At 27.3% G+C, this 21,422-nt stretch overlaps 1 protein-coding gene across 1 annotated transcript in view; it reads left to right on the top strand.

Annotated features, from left to right (window-relative positions):
* Positions 1-2,906: 2,906 nt before the first annotated feature.
* The window catches only part of LOC108568170 (5-hydroxytryptamine receptor-like), a 176,121-nt gene continuing 157,605 nt past the window's right edge, over positions 2,907-21,422 (top strand). The window contains exon 1 of the mRNA XM_017929105.1: positions 2,907-3,335. The gene's annotated coding sequence lies outside the window, so the exon portion shown is untranslated. The remainder of the gene's footprint in view (positions 3,336-21,422) is intronic.

Raw genomic sequence — 21,422 nt, forward strand, 5'->3', positions numbered from 1 at the left:
ATTGGTCAAACCAATTGTGTGTAATTATATTGAGCAATCACGGTTTTTTTGTTTTCTAACAAATACAATCTTAAAAATGGCTCTTTAATTTAAAAAAGTTGCCGATTCCTAGTGTATCTGATATAGTATTTAATACTCAAATAACTTTTTACTAGCAATATTTACAATAGATGTTCCAAGGAATAGCTAGCTTCTCCATACAATATACACTTCAGTCAAAACAAATATTAGAGTAAATTTATTATCACTTTTGATTGAACACTTTACATATATAAAAGAAGTTATTATATAGAATCAAGATAAAAAAAATATATCAGCAACTAAATTAATATTATTTAGTTGTTATAATAACGATTTATATATATTAGCTTATTAAGAAACAGAAGGATTGTATTAAAACAAAATTAAAATGGTCAATCATTATTTGAGACAAAAGAGAATTTGTAAATGTAATTACTCTTTATATCAATGTTTACCAACGTGGGGCCCACGTCCAACAGGGAGATTATTCTAAAATGGGCACATCTAGAGTTTAACCGTATGGCGTATTATGTATATGTTACATACGGGACATAAGAATTTTAGAAAGACTATGGTGGGACATGGCACAAAAAAGGTTGTGAAAAATTGCTTTATATAAATCGTAGTCGTTATTATATAGAATATCTGCATAAAGTCTAGAATAGTGACACTTTTCATACTTTACCTATTTGTAATAGATATATAGTCAACAGCCAATTGTAGCAGCCAATCTTTTTTGTTTTATTATTATGATCGTTTTGAATAAAAATGTTTAATTTTGTTGACTTTGCAATAATTATTGGTATTATTTTTTTTATTTGTTAGTATTTTATTTAAATGTAGAATAATTATATGTCATTATATAATAGATCATAGCTGATATTATATAAAATAATTAAAAAAGACATTACAATGTGAAGGACAAAAGCGCGCAGACAAAAGCGCTCAGTAACAAAAGTGCGCATAACAATAATTAGAAAATGTATAGAATATAGAAGTATTTTACTTACTATTTATATGGTCAGTCCTTTCTTAAAGTTTGCAGATTTACTATATTAAAATGCACACATTATTAGATTAAGTATATAATAACAAATATTTATATAGTTGTAGTAGTATGATAGATTAACTAAAATTGTTAGTTTAACCCGTAAATACTTTGGATAGGTCAGAGTGTCCTGATATTTGTTTTCAATCATATTCCCATTCACATTCAATTGAAATTTATTTGTGGGGGTTGACCTTCTATTAGAGCAGTGTTCCTCGACCTTTTTATCGCCGCGGTCCGGTCTACTCTTCATAATTTTACCGCGGTCCGGTGAGGGGCGGACGTGATTAACATTTTAACTCAGTAGATCGCTAAATCGATAGGAACCATGAGTTTGTTTCTTTGCAACGAGATGGTTCCATCTGGGGGTTTGTGCGGCCCGGTACCATTTGATCCACGGACCGGGGGTTGGAGACCACTGTTCTAGCTAATCCATTACTTTCTTGTGCATTTTTCAGTAGGAGCAAAGCTGTCACAAAGAAAGATCTACTTATTTTATTATAAAGTGTATTTCGTGTCAAAGTAACCATACCAAATACCTTCTTGAAATATCATCAATATTAAGATTTCAAAGTGGAATAACTTTCGTTTCCCTTGTACCAAAACAGGAAAAATCAATAATTCTGATATCTAGTTTGCACCATATTAATACTGTGAATAAAATTACAGAAACAACAGGATATCATACATTTCTATAATGTAACTAATTATTTTGTTTTATATTAAATATTGATTGTGTCAATTGTAGCGTTATATATTAATCGTCGCTATTAGGAAAGATGATATTATTTGATAAATCAAGTAGAATGTGCGTTATGTGATCTTATAATTCTAATTGCAAATATTATACTATTATACTAGTTAAAATGACTGTTGAAGCACAATCTAATGAACTGATTTCTACATCGAAAACGCAGAGGTGTTTTTTGTCCAACCAAGTACGATACAAATATAGGAATTTTTTGTGAAATGCAAAAGACCAATTAGTTGTACTTGCTAAAAAAAGTGGAATAAAATCTGTTTTAAATAATTTTAAATTCATCATATGATGAGAATTAATCTGTGTATATTGTGAAAATTAATAATTTATTATATTTGATGAACGGGTCATTTTGACCCATAGTTAATATTTGTATTTGTCCGTAGTAGTTGTACTATAGTTAAATTAGTTACATTACATTTAGATGGTAAATTAATATTTATAACTAAACATAATTTGTAAATATAACTACACTTCATATAGATATAAGTAGTTTTTATATTACTGGAGTTGGCAACCTTTTTAGAACAAAGAGCCACTTGTCTGTTAAAAACAGTTTAGGGAGCCGCACGTTTCATTAGAATATCCGCATTTGACCATTCCGTTATGTAATATAAAGTATAGTCATGATTTTCATACTTTATAAGATTATTATACTATTTCATTGAATAAATCTGTGTTTCTCAAAGTTTTTGATAAGTAGAATGTGTAAAAAACCGGGATATTTTGATCTGTCATCACCCCCAAATATTTAACTGATTAACCGATTTTGTATAAATAATAAATCAAATAAAGTGAAAATTGGTTAAATTAAAGAAGATTTATGATAGTCAATTATTATATGAAACTGTCAAAATGTGAATATGTGACTACATCCTTGTTAAGTTACTGACCTTTTTTTTAATGTGTATGTGTTGCGGATCCTTTTTTTTGTGTGTGGATATATGTAGATTTATTATGCTTTTAATTCTTTCTTGGGCCAAGCTGTTGCTCGGATCGGGGCTTGGCCGACGCATGTGCGCCGCGACGCTCTCTTAACACCGTCGAAGCTTTCCTCTGGAATCAGTGTGGCTCGCGACTGATAACGGTGAGCATCACATCTGGTGCACGGCGGGCAACCCACGAGAATCGCACACATCCGTTTCCGGTGTTATACCAGTGAAAAGAAAAAATATATATTTAAAACAAAAAAAAACCAACAACAACAACAATGAAATATGCTTAAATCGTAACAGTTTTCCGTTCCCCAACAAACAACAATAAGTTTTCGAATGTGAACCTGGACTGTACAAAGAACAATTGTTCCTCGTTTTCAGCCCTTTTCTTTCCAATTCTCAATTTATTTATTTTTTGTTTTACCCCCGTTTTTTTTCCGTTTTCATTCCTATTTTTGTTTTCTATTTCCTTTCGTATTATTTCGTTTCCGGTGCAACCGAGTTCTCGCAATGGACGAAACTTAATGTCGCTGTTCGCTAACTGCCCGATATATCAAATTAAAGTCCGCAAGTAAGTTGGAACTTGAATGCTTTTAAACTTAAATGGTTGCGCCTCGCAAAATGGTTTTAATCAAATAGCCACAACATACCCACACACCATTATATCTCTATGTAAAACACAAACGCAAATCATACTCATTACTCAAAGCACGGACCATCAATTTACGTAATCTTATTCAACCATTTCTTCATTAATTACATCAATTACATCATTTCCATTATAATATCATATTTAATTTAATTAAAAAATGAGTATTTACTCAAATTAAATATTAAATCATTTACAATATTTCATATTTATCATAAATTTAATTCAAAAATATGTTATACAGAAATTATTTAAAAAATCCATCAAATTTAAAAAATGTGCTTGTCTTGATTTTAATCATATTTTGTTGGTTTACACATTGTTTTATTACTATTTTATGAAATCTTTTGTTATTTATTTTTTTTGTATTTAGAATATATAGAATCAACAAAAATTAATATAAATTTAAGAAAAGCTAAAAATTAACAAACATTCTTTACTGGTTTACATTCGTTGTTTACATGTTTTTCATAAATACTGAAAAATATACACAAAAAATAGAAAACACATACAAATATTTAATTTTGTCTGTAATTTGTTAGTTTACATTATCTGATCTGATATATTTATTTGATAAATATATAATAAAATATAAATGGATGAAAAAAAAGCATCATTTAATGAAAGAAAAATAATGTACAAAATTAATTGTTATATATCCACTTCTTAGTGTTTTGGTATATATTTTATCATTTTAATCTTATTTAGATTGAGAAAAAGTTCATATATTGAAATATATTATTATGTGCTTATATAATTTGCTTTTTGAGTTACATATTGTTAAAGTAATAGATAATTAGGTTTAATTAAATTTAATGAAACATAATTTCAGCAAACGCTATTATTACGTCTGGGGATTAAATTACAGCATCCAAATGCGACCATTTAGTTTAATTAAGAGGGTTATAACAATACATATCTATATGTTCATTGAAATTATATGTAATAATTAGCAATTATTATAATTGTTCTCAATGTTTCATTAAAAAGTTTCATAATAATAAACTACGAACTCAATTTATAATTAAAAAATAGCTACTATTTAATTTACATATAGAATTGATTTTTTCAAATGTTATAAATTTATAGTGAAAGAAATATTATTGAAAAAAAATAAAATAAAAAACAAACTGTGACAAATTTCCTAATCAATAATATAATTAAATCTTTTAAAATAAAAATTGAATAGAAAATTTGTGAAGAGTAAGTTTTTGAAACTAACTTAGAGATCAATCTTAGTAAATAGTTTTTAATAAAGAAGCTTAATTGGGAAGAAAAACCTAAAAATATAAATTACATTGTGTGTTAATATTTATATATTATTGAATAATAACAATAATTTCATTAAAATAAACATCTTTCATACAAATCTTTCACACTAATAAAAATACATATATTCTTAATAATAATGGATAGAAATATATGTATGTTTTAAACTATATACAAATTTAGTAATATAAATTGCATGTATAAAATATTTATTGTACTTTCAGATTATGAGAAATGGTATATTATGAGAAATTATCGATTATATTTTTTTCCAGTATCAAATTGATAGGTCAACAAATAGCTATATATTATTTATATCGTGCATGTAATGAGAATTTAATGATAACTTCACTATTAGAAAATTGGTTGTAATAATGTGCAATTATATGGATTTGATATCATATAATATATTAATATTCCTGCTTCTAAAATGACGATAACAGAAAGCTTTCAATCAATAACATTTTTTTTAAATGTTTTGTTCAAATTTCTTTTAATTATTTTAACATTTAAAATATCATTACGTTTCATGTATAAGCGCTATGAAATAATTTATAATTTCGTTTTATATCATAAAATTTTCAGAAATATAATTTAACTATTGGTGGAAAGACCTCGGTCGATAGCCCTTTGATCAGTTGTTTATTTTTGTTAATTCATGTTAGATTTTTTTTTCTCTTGTTCAGAATTGTTATTATTTGGTTGTCATTATTGTTATTATTATATGTATTGATTTATAAGATGTACTTCTTTGCTGTTTATACTTAAAGTCTGGTCAATAAATTATTATTATTAATTTAACTAATTTAAAAATTATTTAACAAAAAAATATTATGCAATAAGTAACTTTATAATAAAGTAATCATTATTTTTGTAATAATATAGATTTTGAATTCTAAAATATATTATTTATTTTTACTAATATAATAATTATAGGAAAACAATATTTTTTAAGTTTTTTTTCATAAAGAAAATGTAATTAAGTTTCAATTACTGCAATCCAATTGCAGCTGTTAGTTTAGTATCAATTTTAACATATAGTGTAACTTTGAACAACTAATTAAACTGAAGAAAGTAATTTATAACCAGAATTGGCAAATCAGAAAAGAATTGTCTTCCACCAAGACAATGCAAGATCTCACACATCTTTGACAGTAATGGAAAATTATTGGAACTTTTGTGGTGAAGTGATCCCCTTGAAGCCATGTCCTTGTGCCAACAATTATCATTTATTAAACTAATTCAATGTTAAAAATTTCACTAATGATGATGACCTGAAATCGCAATTGTTTCAATTTTTTACTTAAAAGGATCAGAAGATCTGGGAAATCATGAAGTTAACAGAAAAAGGTCATCAGAAAAATGGAAAATATATAATTGATTACTAAAAAAAAAATAAATTATATTACTCATATAATATAATAATTACTATCATTATATGTAGTAATATTACAAATAATAATAATAATAATCATAGAGATAGTATAATCTATGAACAAATTTAATTTATTATGATAAAAATAATACTTTATTTGCAATAAAAAATGATTATTTACCGAAAGTTTTATGAATTGACAAAGCTTGAAATGTTAATCGAATACTGGTTTTGCAGCCATTCCGTAAATAAGGAATTTTATGATCACGCGTTCGTGGTGGGAAATATATTACAATATAAATATTGATGTAATGCATATTTATGTTGGTAATATATATGGAATTGAGATAAATTCTATATAAAAGCGTTTGAATTTTGTGCTCGATGCGTTTTCTGAAAGTTTTATGATTATTAAACGTAAAATACGATGTAATTTGTATGTATACTCGACCTGACTATCTCTCGTATTCATTCATCGTTACTGCGTCTCATTACAATAACAAATAACAGTTACACGAAACAATCGTTCAAATTTTACCACTCATAAGGATACTGAGTATTTCTTATTTAAGTAAAAGTACCAATTAAGTTTCTCTTTGGACTACTGAATGCAGCTTATTTTGTATTTACGCTGGAGTTATTATATGAAGGGATGAAACTTATTTGGCATCGGATATGAAAGAGGTCGTGCTACGTCTTTCATTAAGAGACGGTGATCCGACGGAAGTTAATTACGACCTAGTTTTCACACGGAGTCATAATTTTGAAGACGGGCGCTTTTTGTACCGAATTGATTACGAAACTGCAAAAATGGAATCTCCACTTTTCTTCTCATACGTTCACTTTTATACTTCAAACAAACAAAATAAAATGCCAGAGGCGAATTGTATAGCGTTACGTAGCTGTTGTTTCGGAAGAGAAAAGAAAGAAATTTATTTCTAGTAAAACATTAAAAAAGAAACGTTATTTTTCTACGGACTTTGAGGAATTATTCAATGTAATAGTATATATAATATTACATTACATGATTCATTTGTAAAAAGTGTTCGTAAAGAGAAACTATATTCCCATAAGAATTAATCTGGATATAATCCTTATTCGGTGATTATAATATTGATTATTTAATCTTTATAACTGCAGATTATCTACAAAAGCGAATACAAAAACAATGAAAATACATAAAAACTTTATCAAAATAATAATATTTATTGCAAGAAACATAAAATTACTTTCAATAGACACCATAAATATATATAATTGTAGGAGAAGCAGGGTTGTAACAAGAACATTTTGCGACTTGATCGAAATATCTAATTTGCGCTCCTGTCTCAAAAATATAATTTCAACTTATTGCCTATTATTTGCTCCCAATACGCTTTATGGGCCCACTCCGCCTGTCTTGCTGATGGAAGGTGGAAGTAGAATAACATACACACACCGTGCTTCTCACGTAACAAGTGCCTTTTGTCTTGTCGAGGAATTGAAATTTTGTTCGGGAACTGAAATTATATTTGGAAAATATATTGAAATCGAGGCATCATTAGTTTTAATTTTTTGTTTAGAAAGTTAAACCTTTCAGACGAAGATTTTTCAAGTAAATGCGTACTCAACGGTTTTTTAAGAAACTGCTATTATTCAGAATTCACTTGAAAACTTTTACGGCTCGATTAGATCTAAAAAGAAAAACGATGACGTGTCGGAGTCGTAACCTTGCAAGCAATTTTGTATAAGCGAAGTGTTCTATGTAAAGGTTATGGCGGATATATCCGCCACTCGCCAGCAAATGGTTAATTGTTTGGGAACCGAGGTTCCTAAAAGTTTTAAAATCAAGATTCCTTTTATAAATAAACAATATTCAGAATTTTATCGTTTATCTGTTAGTCTGAAATGAAAATATGAAAAGAAATTATGAAAATATAATTCGGAGGATTAAAAATAACGAATTATGACAAAACAAAAAATGTGTAAAAAATACAATAACATTTTTTACCTATCGTAAAAATATATGTACCATAATCTTATTATAGCTTAAGGTTAATTCAACGCAGAAAATAATAGCATTAAATTATAAATATAGAGGAAATTTAATTTATGCTTTGATTAACTTTAACGAGTTTAATCCGTTACAAAATTTCCGGACTTTTATTCGTATAGTGAAACATATTCAAAAATACATATATATGTACACAAGTTTTAAAAATCATGTAGCAGGCGCGCAATCCGGGACTTCTCTTCTCATCGTCACTCGTTATGAGAAACGTCGCTCGTTAAGCGAGTCATTTTTCTTACAATTTATTTTGCCCGTTAAGCGAAATTCTCGTTGTCCGAGGTTCCGCTTTATTGTATTATAGCGAATAGTAAGTTAAATTAAATTTAATTAAATTTTGGTAAAAAGATATGTTTGAAAGGAATTTGGATACAAATCAGAAAATAAAGCAAATAATTAAACAAAATTAAAAATTTAACTTTATAATTAGATCTATTCAACTATCGAACAAAAACTAAAGTCAAAATATTTAAAGTATTAGAAAAATGTGACTATTATTTGATTTATTTTCAGACGGTTCATAGCGCAATGAAATAGCGACAAACAATTGAAGTTTAAAATGATGATTGTAACTATAGATTTCATGCGTATTTTAAAAGAAATTATCAAATAATAATGATCAATAATACTTCTTCACAAGTATTCTAATACAAACAATTAATTTATATTATGGACACATACATATGTTCAACTGATTTATTTTTGTATTAAATTGTTTGGTTAAATTATTAGATTTTGGTTTAAATAAAGCATTTAGCAAAAATTTAGCAATTTTAGCATTGCTTAAAATAAAAATATAGTTTATAAATGCACGAAATTAATTAATTAGAACAAAGTTTCTTCAAATTATTTTTTTGGAGTTACTGTTTTTGTTTTTGATCATCGCACAATTGAAAATTATTTGATTTTTCAATTTATTTGCCAAACTGAAATTAAAAATTAATATCATGAAAAAATAGTGTGTATTATTATAAAAATAAGAATATTGAAGGTTTTATTTTTCTTGTTAATATCTAGTTAACATTGTTTAAAATTGTAATGATTACTATATTAATTAATATTTACTGTTTCAAATGAAATTTATTATAACAATTACATATAGTAGAAATAGTTAATGACACTGAATTACTCAAATTATTAAGTTATGCAAGAAGGTATATTTTTATTGCTATTCAATTTTGTTCTTTATATTTATTTTGTCTAATTTGAATATAGTTTATTTCGATTTGTTTAACTATTGGATTAGGGTTTGTCGGTTTTGAAATTTATATAATTCCATAGTCTTTTTTTTTCAACTAATAACCCGGGTTTTGAGCCTAGATGTAATATATAAATATGAATTAAATATTTTAATTATTTGATTAAAAATATAAATATCTTGATACAATTCGTAATTGCCAAACGAGATGGAAAAGTGGTAATAATACAAAAATCTTCAATACCTGAAAAAGTGAATTCGTTTTGCCTAAAAAAGAAGTTTTTAATATTAAAGAAATATATTTTTTTTTTCAAACATATTTTACTATGACACGATTCTTCCTGTTTTCATTTATGCTCCCTAAATTATTTTTTTTCGCCGATTTCTGTGTTCAACATGTCAACGTAATTAATAAAGTTTCCTTAAGGATTTCAAGTGAAAATACGAGTTTGATCGATGGTTCTTCGACGCGGATAATTAGATGAAGTATTGTTCGTAATTAATCGCCAGCATTTTCACAGGACTTACAGAGTGTGGGGATATTCAGTTTTTAATATCGCCGGAACAACGGGGGGGCAACCAAAAAAAAATAGAGCGCGCGCAAACACGAAATTAAAATACTTTATAATTAGAAATAGGGGAATAAAGCTACGTCTATGCGAAACGAAATTAAATTCTTTTTGATGCAATTTGCATAATTCAGCAACGATACGCAGCCTCTTTTACTTTTTACATACGCCCTTCGCGATGTACGTGTATATGTATTTTTTAGGGCTTCTCTTTCCTCCCTCGTTCCATTTTCAGGGCTCGAACATTTTCGAAGGTCCTACAGCAAATGAGCCGCTCATTACGTGGAAATCGCCTCTCCAACATTTGGGGGATAAAAACGCCCCGTGTGTAGATTCGCTCGATTGTTAAACATCCCTTAAACGAAGCAAGAAATAAAAAAGGGAAAGTGGAAAAAATACATCTCTTTGATGTTTATATTTGAACGTAACTGTTTTTCTCTCTCTCTCTCTTTCTGCCTGTGATCCTTCTTTGGAAAAGGTTTTCTTATTCCGCCATTTCCCAGCATTCGATTTGAACGTTTCGATTCGGTTGTGCGGTATAATTAATTACGGCTTTAAATTGTTTTAATGCAAGGGGAAAGGGCGACTGTTTAAGATTAGGGTCGAATTCGGTGTCAGACCGAAAAGTCCGGCCTCGAAACATTTATCATTCGACTAAACAAACCATCCTCTCTACCCTCTTTTCTCGTCTCAATTCAAAGGGAATTTATTTCTATACTTTTACACTTTTACCCGTTTCTTTTTTTACTCCTTTCGCTCGCTTTCTTCTGCTTGGTTTCGCTTTGTTTGTGTCACCATTTCCTCGATTTTTCCGAATTTCTAACTTTATTATTTTGTCCTCGAAAACTGCGCCCGAAGTGCATTATCGACTCGGACTACTCGATGATATTGTTTTAACCTTCGAACTTATTTATTTACTTGCTAAACCCGCATCTTTACAAGCTGCCGAGACTCGATCGATACACCTTATGAAATATGCAAGGAGATCACTGTGAATTTTCATAATTTTCTTCCATCCTCACAAAAGTATGCTAAATTATTTGCAAACAATATATTAAGTTGTACTCCAAATAATTGATTTCCATAACTAAAATATGAAATTTAATGAAAATAATAAATATTTTCAATATATTCAAATACATTTATTTACATCTCTTAACAAATAATAAATGAATGCAAAATGATCATTAAAAAAATCTCAATTATTCAACACATTACATATTTAATGAAACTTAAAACAAAACCCATGAAAATATAAAAACTTATATTTATTATTTCATAATATAATAATACCACAATAATTAACAGTATAAATTTAAATGAAATAATAAATAATTTCAATATATTAACAAACAATTGTTTACATCTTTTAACAATTAATAAATGAATGCAAAGTGATCATATAAATTACATATTTAATGAAAATTATTTCATTATATAGAAATACCAAGCATATTGGTAATGGGCTCTGCCAATATCACCGACTAATGGAGGAACTAAAAACAAACAAATGAGTTAACTGCATAGATGAAAAAAGTGCACTTATGTATATAAAAATAGTCCACAAAATAATGGAAATAGTATTTTTTTATAATTGAAGTTATAAATATGTATTTTATTTATTTATATGTATATATTTATCTTTATTTGTATATTGTTTTTTGACTTTTTTAACCAACAAGTACTACGGATGGGTCAGACCCAATCTAGATATTCCAGTACTTTCTAGTACACTTTTCACTAAGAGCAAAGTAGTCGTAGAGTGTACAGTAATGTGTATTTTGAGTCAAAGTGACCCGTCATTAGCAAATACGTTCTTGAAATATTGTTAGTATAGTGGAACCTCGCTTAACGAGCATGATTTTCCCCGTATAAACTAATGTAATATACGATAATGCGTTTCATTTTCGAGTCATTTTTCCTACAATTTATTTTGTTCGTTAAGCAAAATTTCACTGTATTTGGAATTTAAAGTGGAATATCTTTGGTTTTCCATGTACCAAAACTGGTAAAATCAGTAATTCTGATAAAAATACAAAAAAATAACAGATATCATACATTTCTATATTTAGACAAAAGCTCCATGAAAAATTATGCAGGTTGAAATTCAACCTAATGAATAGTTGCCTACATCCAAAAACAGAGGTGATATTTTGTTCAAATCAAATGAATGCAACAAGAAAACAAATGTTTTGGGACATATCGAAAAGACAAAATTGTCCAGAATGTTTTGAGCAATAACATCAGTTTTAAATAATGAAATAATAAGAATTATTATGTGATTGTTGTATAATTTAATAATTTGTTCTAATTTTAATATTTAATAATCGGGTCATTTTAACCCATAGGTAGTACTAGTATTTATACAAAAACCGACTTAAAAAAAAGTTTTTCGAGTCTCAACTTTCCTATAAAACCGATTTAAACCGATTTTCGAATTTTCACAAAAAAAATATAAAGTATTCAAGAATATTACATAAATCTGGAACATGTGGCATAAAATCAAATGACTATAAAATATTGATTTACTCTATTATTTCCTCAGAAAATAATGTTAAAAAGAAGCCAATGTCGAAAAATCATGTTTTGTCATTGTATTGTTCTCTCAAGTACTAAAAACTCTTTTCTTAGTGTTATATGGCATGACAAAGTCACTTCTTTAGATTCATGAAGATATTTATAAACAGATTTTTTTATAGCATTTTTTAAATTTATTTTTCAGCTAAATTCCTTCCAGATTTTCTGTTTATTTCAAAATGTTAATGTTTATAATCAATTAATTAATTTATTTTTATATTCTAAGGCTAGGTTCAAAAACTGTTTTTTTAGTTGTAAAAACCGTTTTTCAATTATATAAATTCCTTCAATAAACCGGTTTTCAAGAACTGGTTTTTAAAAACCGACAAACAAACAAACTGGTAGTACTTGCATTTTTTTTATACGTAGTAGTTACGGGTTAATTCAATAAAAATTACATTGAATTATACATATTTTTTTTTAATATTTTAAGAATTTATTAACAATAGAGCAGAAAGATCTATGGTTAGTAGCACTTTGCAGCAATTTGGTTTTAATTTTCTTATTATGTTATTTTGTTGTGTGTGTATTATGGTAACTTGTTATTATTATTTTCTCTATTTACAATATTTCACTTCAATTAGGTTTTCAGAAGTTACATAATAAAAATATTTATATTTTATTGTTTTTTTTTAACTTTTTCACATCCGCTGATAATTCATAAATTCTTTCAATTACATAATTTAATCAAATAAATTGAACCATACCATAAAAGATCACGTAATAACAAACCAAAAAGAAATGATAGGATAAATAGAGAGAGGTTACCATAGTAAACTGACTATAGACTGGACAACGGGAGAAAAAAAGGAGAGGATAAATATACAATAAGAGAGAGAAAATATATAGACATGGAAAAAATAAAAACAGATAATGAATATACCAACAAGCCCGCTCTAAATACCGGTTCCAAGGAGCGTACCGAAAGAACCGAAGCTGAGGAGCATAAAATAGTGTAAAAATTGTATATAAATAATAAAGAAAAATTTATGAAAATTATTTCAAGTTAAACACATTTATTTGAAATTGTTGAATTTATAGTTATATAACATTTTAATGCTTTATTTATATTTAATAATAAAAAAAATAATCAATACAAAGTTTAATATTTACATGAATCAAATCCCATAAAATTTTAATGGTGGAAAAGGAATATAGATATTGATTTGATGCATAATTCAGGAGTTTTTAAAGAATATGTATTATGAAAAAATAAACATAAAAATTCTACAATAATATTTTTAAATGATTTTTACGGAGCATTGTCTCCATCTACTTCAATTTTATAACCTGCTATTAAAATAATAACAAACAAAACAGCAATGTTTATTAACAAAAATATTATATTTTTAGGTATTTTTAGCATGTGCTAACAATTAATACATCAATCTAGATGTGCAATTTTCTTAATTTACTTCCATTTTAAAGCAATATCGATCGATGTAATTTAAACCTTCATTAGATGCAATTAGAAACGGAGCTTTTTATATTTTTTTTTCTCTCTCCTTTTAATAAATACGATTTAATTCCTTTTCATTCCGGGAAACGTGATCCTACCCGGAAAACGCAATTCAATTACATTCATCACTTTCCATCAAGTAATAAAACCATTTAATTTTTCACTTCATTATACATTTTTTTTTTGCATCCCTCACATTTCTCCCTTTTTCATCTCGTTCAGAATTATTTTTCAAAGTACCAATCAAAGTAGAACAAAAGGATTCTTTTTATAAGGATTAACAATTTTTTTATATATATTTATTTCTAATTAATGATGAATGTTTTATGCATTTTTAAAGAAAACAGAAGATTTTTGTAACCAAAAAAAAATATAAAAATATACTAAACAAAAATTACAAATAAATATAACAATACCTCGCATAGTGCGGATTCTATAAACATACCGCACTGTTCCGGACTAATCGAGGAATTTTTTTTATTAAAACTGATTAAAAATAAACAACACAAAAATAACTTGACTGTATAAAGAAGGAAAACGATAATATATGTATGTAAAAATTATTTTGTGTAGTACTAATTTCTTACCGTCAAAATTAAATATTAGTTAAGTTGTTATTGTTTTTAAATATTTTTTTTTAGTTAAATTTATATTTGAAATATAATTTTAAATAAATTAAAAGTTAATTGTAATAATTTTTTTTTCTCAAAAATTTGCTTTCAAATATTTATTCGTATTACATAACTAGAATTAATGCATTTCTCATACAATAATATGAAAATGTAGGTGGTTTGCGTAACGCCGTCTATTTATGCAGGCCGTGTTACGAAATGCCGGTAGTTTTGTTTGAAGAATTTAGTGCATACGGATTGCATAAAACAGAGGCAATGGAAATGCAAGTCGCATAAGTAACAAACGCGACCGAGCCTTCATTAATTTCCGTGCACACGAAGCATATTCAGAGCGGTAATCGAAACTTATTTCAGCGACGAACAACATTCCCAGTTTATATCTACGATTATGACAGTGTACAATTGCCTTGAAACTTACAAATTTAAATTTAGAATTGTACCCAACGCACATATAAACACTGAATAACATAAATATTATTATACACATATTTTAAGTAATAAATATTGAAAAAAGTGAAGTTTTATGGGTATATAAATTCCTGAATGTTTGAATATTTAGTAGAATTCGCTAGATAATCCACCAAAACTAAAACACATAAATGCACAATAAGTTAAATGAACTGTCGTTAAACGAAGTCACATTAACATATAGTAAATAGAAAAATGTAGATTTTTTTAGGTCTCAAATAGACTGCGTTATATCGAATCAATCTTAATAGAAGTAATGCTAAACGAGGTGTTACTGTACTAGTTTTTTTTTTTTTTAATTTTCAAAATAATACCCGGCGAATCAATGAAAACTAAATGTCATTCATCTGAAGTTTAAATAATAATATTATATAATCAAAGATTAATAAGTGTAAAATAAAAAAAATAACAAATTTTTATTTATAATTAAATTAAGTATTAATTTCTGTTGGGATTGATTTGTTGTGTAACGAATAATTGCAGTTCAATTGCCTGATACATTCTCTATAATAAAAATTAAATTTAAAATTTTCGGTTTCATAAAACTATTTCATTCGAAAAAAGTTATTCTCTAAATAGCTCATAATATATCAATGAAATTTTGCACCGTATCTTTGATCAATAAAAGAAATATAATTCACAATCTGTTCATCTTCATCAATGTGAATATTGAGTAAATTTAAGATTGCGGTTGGCATTAAATGTATAATCTTTCCCGGTGGATAGTTTTGATGATTTGATTTTTTAATTTGTTGGTTGACTATCGTCTTGTAAGTTAACTTCAGTTGTATATTGATGTTCTGCGATTCCACTATTTCCTTTGACTGTGAATCTGCTGCTATCCTTAACACTGTCATTATCCATCGAATTGTCCATATGCTGAACCTCATTCATTTGACTGTACATCTGTGATGAACGGTGGCCTTATTTCTGCAAGCACCGAGAGGGCTCACAAAGGGCCTGGCTTGACCAGGATTCGAATCGGCGACGGTTCAATCGTAGGTAGGGCGACTTAACCATTTAGCTATTAGTCGCCCTTCCCTGTAGAGATAACTTAGAAAGTTTCTGAAATTGATTCCTTTTTAAGTTTTTTTTGTTGTTGTATTATTTCTATTTAGACGAAATTAAATTTAGTTTAGTTGTGTGTGATATGAATCTTCCTTTTTTGAAATCCATCAATCCATTCAGAAGTTATGAATATTATTTTTGAATCTATATAAATACAGATTTTAATGAAATATATTTGTATAATTATCTATTATAAGTAGGAATAATGAAATAACAAGATATAATTTGAACATCACTTCTGGTTCAAAAGATAATTTAAAGAAAATGTTAGTAATAAATTTAGCTGAGTTTAAATGCGCCTCATATGAATCTTTTTTTATCTAGTCTATAGAGACTTACTAAAGTTATTAACTTATTTTTGAAGTGATATTTTTGAAGTTAAAAAAATATAAATTTAACTGAATATTACTGAAATTTCATGTTTCGTTATTTTTTTAATAATTTTGCAAAAATATGTAATTATATTGTTTTTGGTTGCAATTATAGTGAATACTTCATATGAATCTTTCTGTTTATAAATCAATCATACAGAACAGAAGTTATAAAATTATATTTAAAATCTCGAACATGAACATTTTTGCAAAAATAAAAGCCTTATTTTATAAACGAAAAGTTACTTAGAACAATCAAAATTTTGATATCACGCCTGGTTAAAAAAAATAGTAAGAAGTGTAGTTGCTAATTGACACAAAACAAATATGTTATAATATTATTTAAAAACTTTGAAAATTTTATTATTTTAATATAGACTGAACATTTATATTAACAAATTTATATTTAGAGGAAAATACAAATAACATAATTATTTGATTATTCTAATATGAATATAATACAATTGAAATAATTTAGGTTTGTAAATCATTAGTTACAATATTGGATTTACAGATTAGGCCATGGAATAATTTAATCTCTTTTTGGAAATGATTTGTTTCATTTCTGAAACGTGTATTTGCGGTTGCGTTTGGTACCCGATGAATTCACAAATCCGTAATGTACATATGATATAATATGAAATTATTTGCAGATATTTTACAAAATGTTATTTAAAATCTTCAAATTATTAATAATTTGTTTTTAATCACGAAAATGAATCATTATATTTCACTAATTTATAATTTTAAAAAATGCATCACTATGTAAAATTATTTCATATATTTTAGAAAATTAAGTTTAAATTCTTGATAATTAATCATGAAACCGAATCATGTAAGTTTAATATTAAATGATTTTTATTTATTGTGTGTATTATATTTAAATAATTTATGATTGAAAATGGATAATATGTATGATTATGTAAGATTATTTAGAGATATTTTATTAAATAAATGAAAAAAAGTTATGAACGTTCGATCCAGCAGATCAGAAGTGAGCTGCAATTTACACATTACTTTATGGAAATGAAAACTATTTCTATTCAAATCGCCCAATCAATAATGACTTATGGGAGAGGTTGCAGCAGCAGCAAAAGAAGCAGTAGGAGAAAAAAATAGACATCGCAAGGCATGTTCGCATATTTGGCAATGAAAACGTGCTGACACGGGTATATATTCCCATTCCGAAATGGGAGCTTTCCGAGCAAAACTTTGTTTCCGGTATTTCCACTTTCGCCCATTTATCACCCCGGCTGCAAAACTCATATAGAAACAATTTCTTTTTCTTCCGAATGGAACCATCTCCTAAATATGAAATCAGTGATGCGAACTTAACACATCCGTTATGAATACACACCGAACGCTACGTATTATACACAAACTAACCAGCAAAAATAACCAAGGCTCGGACGTCGCTAACAAGATAAACTACAACACGACACTGGGCACGTTCTCACCCTTTGTGCACTCGGCGTTACGCAAAACGTATTAGGTTTTATATTTAATTAAAAGACTGCGAGCTTTTGCCCCAGGGAGACTTTAAAAACGACACCGCGCGTTAAACAAACTTCGCTGATAAAATTATTTTAAGATGAAACGACAAAATGTGTCTGACCCCTCTATGTTTTTATTAACACCCTCATTCTCTCAGTTATATTTTTTATATTTTATTCCACGTTGTTCTCTCTCTTGTGCACTCCATTTTTTTTTGAAACGTTTCAGCCGTCCCTTCGAAATATATTACATACAAGGACCAGAAAAAAACGAGAGTAATTTGGGGCTCCTCTTTCAGTTCCTTTTTTTTTGGGGTCTGCCGCACAGAAGATTTATTTTATACGACATGTTGTTCTCTTTTTTTACCCGTCGGTTATGTTTATTAATATTTAGTTGATTTTTTTTCTATAGAATTCAAGTTTACTCAGAATAAAAATGTTTAAGAACGAAAAGAGAAAGACCAATATTTGAAAATTTTAATATTAAGATAGGTCAAGGACCAAAGTTTAAGTAGTTAAGAAAAAAAGGTTCTGCAAAATCTCAAATATATTGCTTGAATTTATAGAAGTTGATTCTTTGTGATATTTCTTATTTTTTTAACAATTAACTTATTGCTTTTAACACTGATCGTTTTTCTAAATCAGAATATTTATACTAAAAACGTATAGAACGTTTTCAATCTTATTTAAGCATCTTCTAAAATCTTCTTTTAGCAGGAACATCTTCAATCTTCTAATTTCTTGGACATCATTTTTTCTCCTATTACTTTTTTGTCCATATCTTGCATTTAATTGCGGACTTCATTATCAGGGCTAAAGTTCACCGTATACTGCTACTATTAAAATAATATTTCATTAATATTAGAAATTTCTATATTTTATATAATGAATTATAAAATACATGTTTTCACTTATATTTCATTTCAACGCTTTCGTCAAGTTATATTTAACCTAAAAGAAAAGTATATGAATGTTTTGTCATGTCCTAGAATTAACAATCTCTGGACACCGTGAATTATCTCCCAGTGGAACCTCAGTTTGTTTTGCAAATGTTCTTATGTAGATTTATTGATTAGACTGAGAAGCAAACTATAGAATTGCTGATCTCATGGATTATGAACTAACAATTGTAGGAAGTTAGTTCATCCCTCGACCAACCAACTAAGACTCTTCAACTAAGATTCTTGATTAAGAGCGGAAGGTACATTATCTGTACGTATGGTTGTAAAGTTCTTGCAATTTTCTAGGAAATTATTCTTAGTTTATCTACTAAGGAAATTGTTTATGTCTGAGTTTTATATATTGTGTATCGTTTTTAGGAACTTTCCATGACTATGAAATATTTCATACGGAGTTACAAGCCGGAGTTAGCATTATAGTTACTAGTTAACAATAGAGTGATTGGACATAACAGCTTATATCTTCACACTACATAATTTATGAACATCGTTTTTAAATTTAAATTATTTATTCGAAATGACTGTCTTTGTTTTTTGTTTTATATTTAAAAACTTCCTTATTATATTTTTATTTTATTTAAATATATTTCACATGATTGACATGAAAATATATCAGCAATAATTGAGAATTTTTTGAAATCATAAGAAATTGTCTTAATCAGAATCAATGAAAAATGAAAACATCAAATAAAAATCTATCATAAGCTAATTTATATATCTTTCATCACTCACTATTTCATCATTGTTAGTTAAAAATAAATCTACAAACTATTTTGTTATAAATATTATATTAGCTTATATCAGTTAAAAGTTAGTTTTTCTTTTAAGATTTTACACTATACTTCCATATTTTTTATCATTTTATCCTTGACATAATTAACCCCCTTCTTTGGAACAAAATAGTTTTAGAATTTGTTATGAAGAAATCTATATTTGGGATGAAAACTAGGAAATTGTTTAATATGCTGTAGCATATTTCAGTAAACACCATTAAGCTAAATTTAAAATACTGAAGCTGGATGATGCCTTGTACATGCATGCATATGACGCTAGTATTATCTACGGTCTGGCGATTTAAAGCAGCCCAACTGGAACAGTACATAAGCTTCAATCTATAGATTACATGCATAATATGAATAGAATATATTAGCACTAGATGTGCCTAATAAGAAAGCAACTAAAAATATAGTAAATATAAAGATTAGTTTATTTATATGCATTTGTTAAAAGAAATTTACTACAATACTATGTTTGAGATCGGCAACCTGCGGTTCTAGAGCCGCATGAAGCTCCTATCTTCGTGGCCACAAAAGCAAATAATATATTTTGTTGCCTCTCTCCGTACTTATCAACTTTACGGGTGACGAAGGCCTACGAAAGTATACTTTTTGGATAATCGTACACCATTATCATCTATAATACTGGTCCTCAACCTCCGGTCCGCGTTTATGTTTTTATATTCTGGATCTATTTTTTTTGCAATTTTCGCATTATTAAGTTGCTTTTTTATAAAAGGCCTACTGTAAATAGTATTTCATATTTAGAATCATATTTAAAAAAAGTCCTTTTTTTAGTTTAGTGGTCCGTGAGGTCAAAAAGGTTGGGGACCACTAATCTATAAGACCATGAAAAAATATTTTAAGTCAAATTTTAGAATACTTATTTTGAATGTTCATCTCCCTCATGATCTACTAAACCACGAAAACATTTTTATAATTCGCTCCACCTCCAAAATCATTTACTGAATCACGAAAAACATTTGAAATAGAATATATGAATGTAAATGAACCTTTGTCCCCTCATGTAACGGCTCTCTATACTTTCTCGACTCTTTACTCTAAAAGGGTTGTGACCACTAATCTATAATAAGAATATTGCAAGTTCCTAATCCTCATTTCGAATTCAGTTGTTCTATGCTAGTACTAAAGAAATATAATATTTTTATTTTTTCTTAAGTTAACAACATAATTGTAACATTTTCAACATTTTATCATTATTACTATTTATGTAATTTTCTTATTTTTCTTAGAAAATTAAATTAAAATTTCATGAGTTTATATACGGCCTTACTTGTTTCTTGTATTTAATGCACTTCTAAAGTTTAAAAAAGTCTTTATATAATGTTGTAACCACATTACGCCTGACATGAGTTTACTTCTTCACTGTCGTCTTATACATTATATGAAAGGATATGCATGGAAGTAAGAAACAATCCCTGGAGTAACTAATTATAGTGACATACATTATTAAAGTAGGTACAAAGTACTGTGTGTATATTCACTGTCATCAGACTCCATGATAATCAATGATTATTAATTTATAATAACAATGTACACTCAAATTTGTTGTTTATAGGAAAAAAAAAATAATAAAAAAATGGTAATGGGCGATGATATCAATTTACTTTTAAAAGACATTGCTTTTTCAACAAGAGGATCATTTGTAAATGGAAAATGGTTTTCGAATTCACTAGGTGAAGTTTTTTTTATTAAACTTTCAATGAGCAATTCATATTTTTTTCATT

Source organism: Nicrophorus vespilloides, unplaced genomic scaffold (genome assembly GCF_001412225.1).
Source record: "Nicrophorus vespilloides isolate i.1.1-1 unplaced genomic scaffold, Nicve_v1.0, whole genome shotgun sequence".
NCBI classification, from domain to species: domain Eukaryota; kingdom Metazoa; phylum Arthropoda; class Insecta; order Coleoptera; family Silphidae; genus Nicrophorus; species Nicrophorus vespilloides.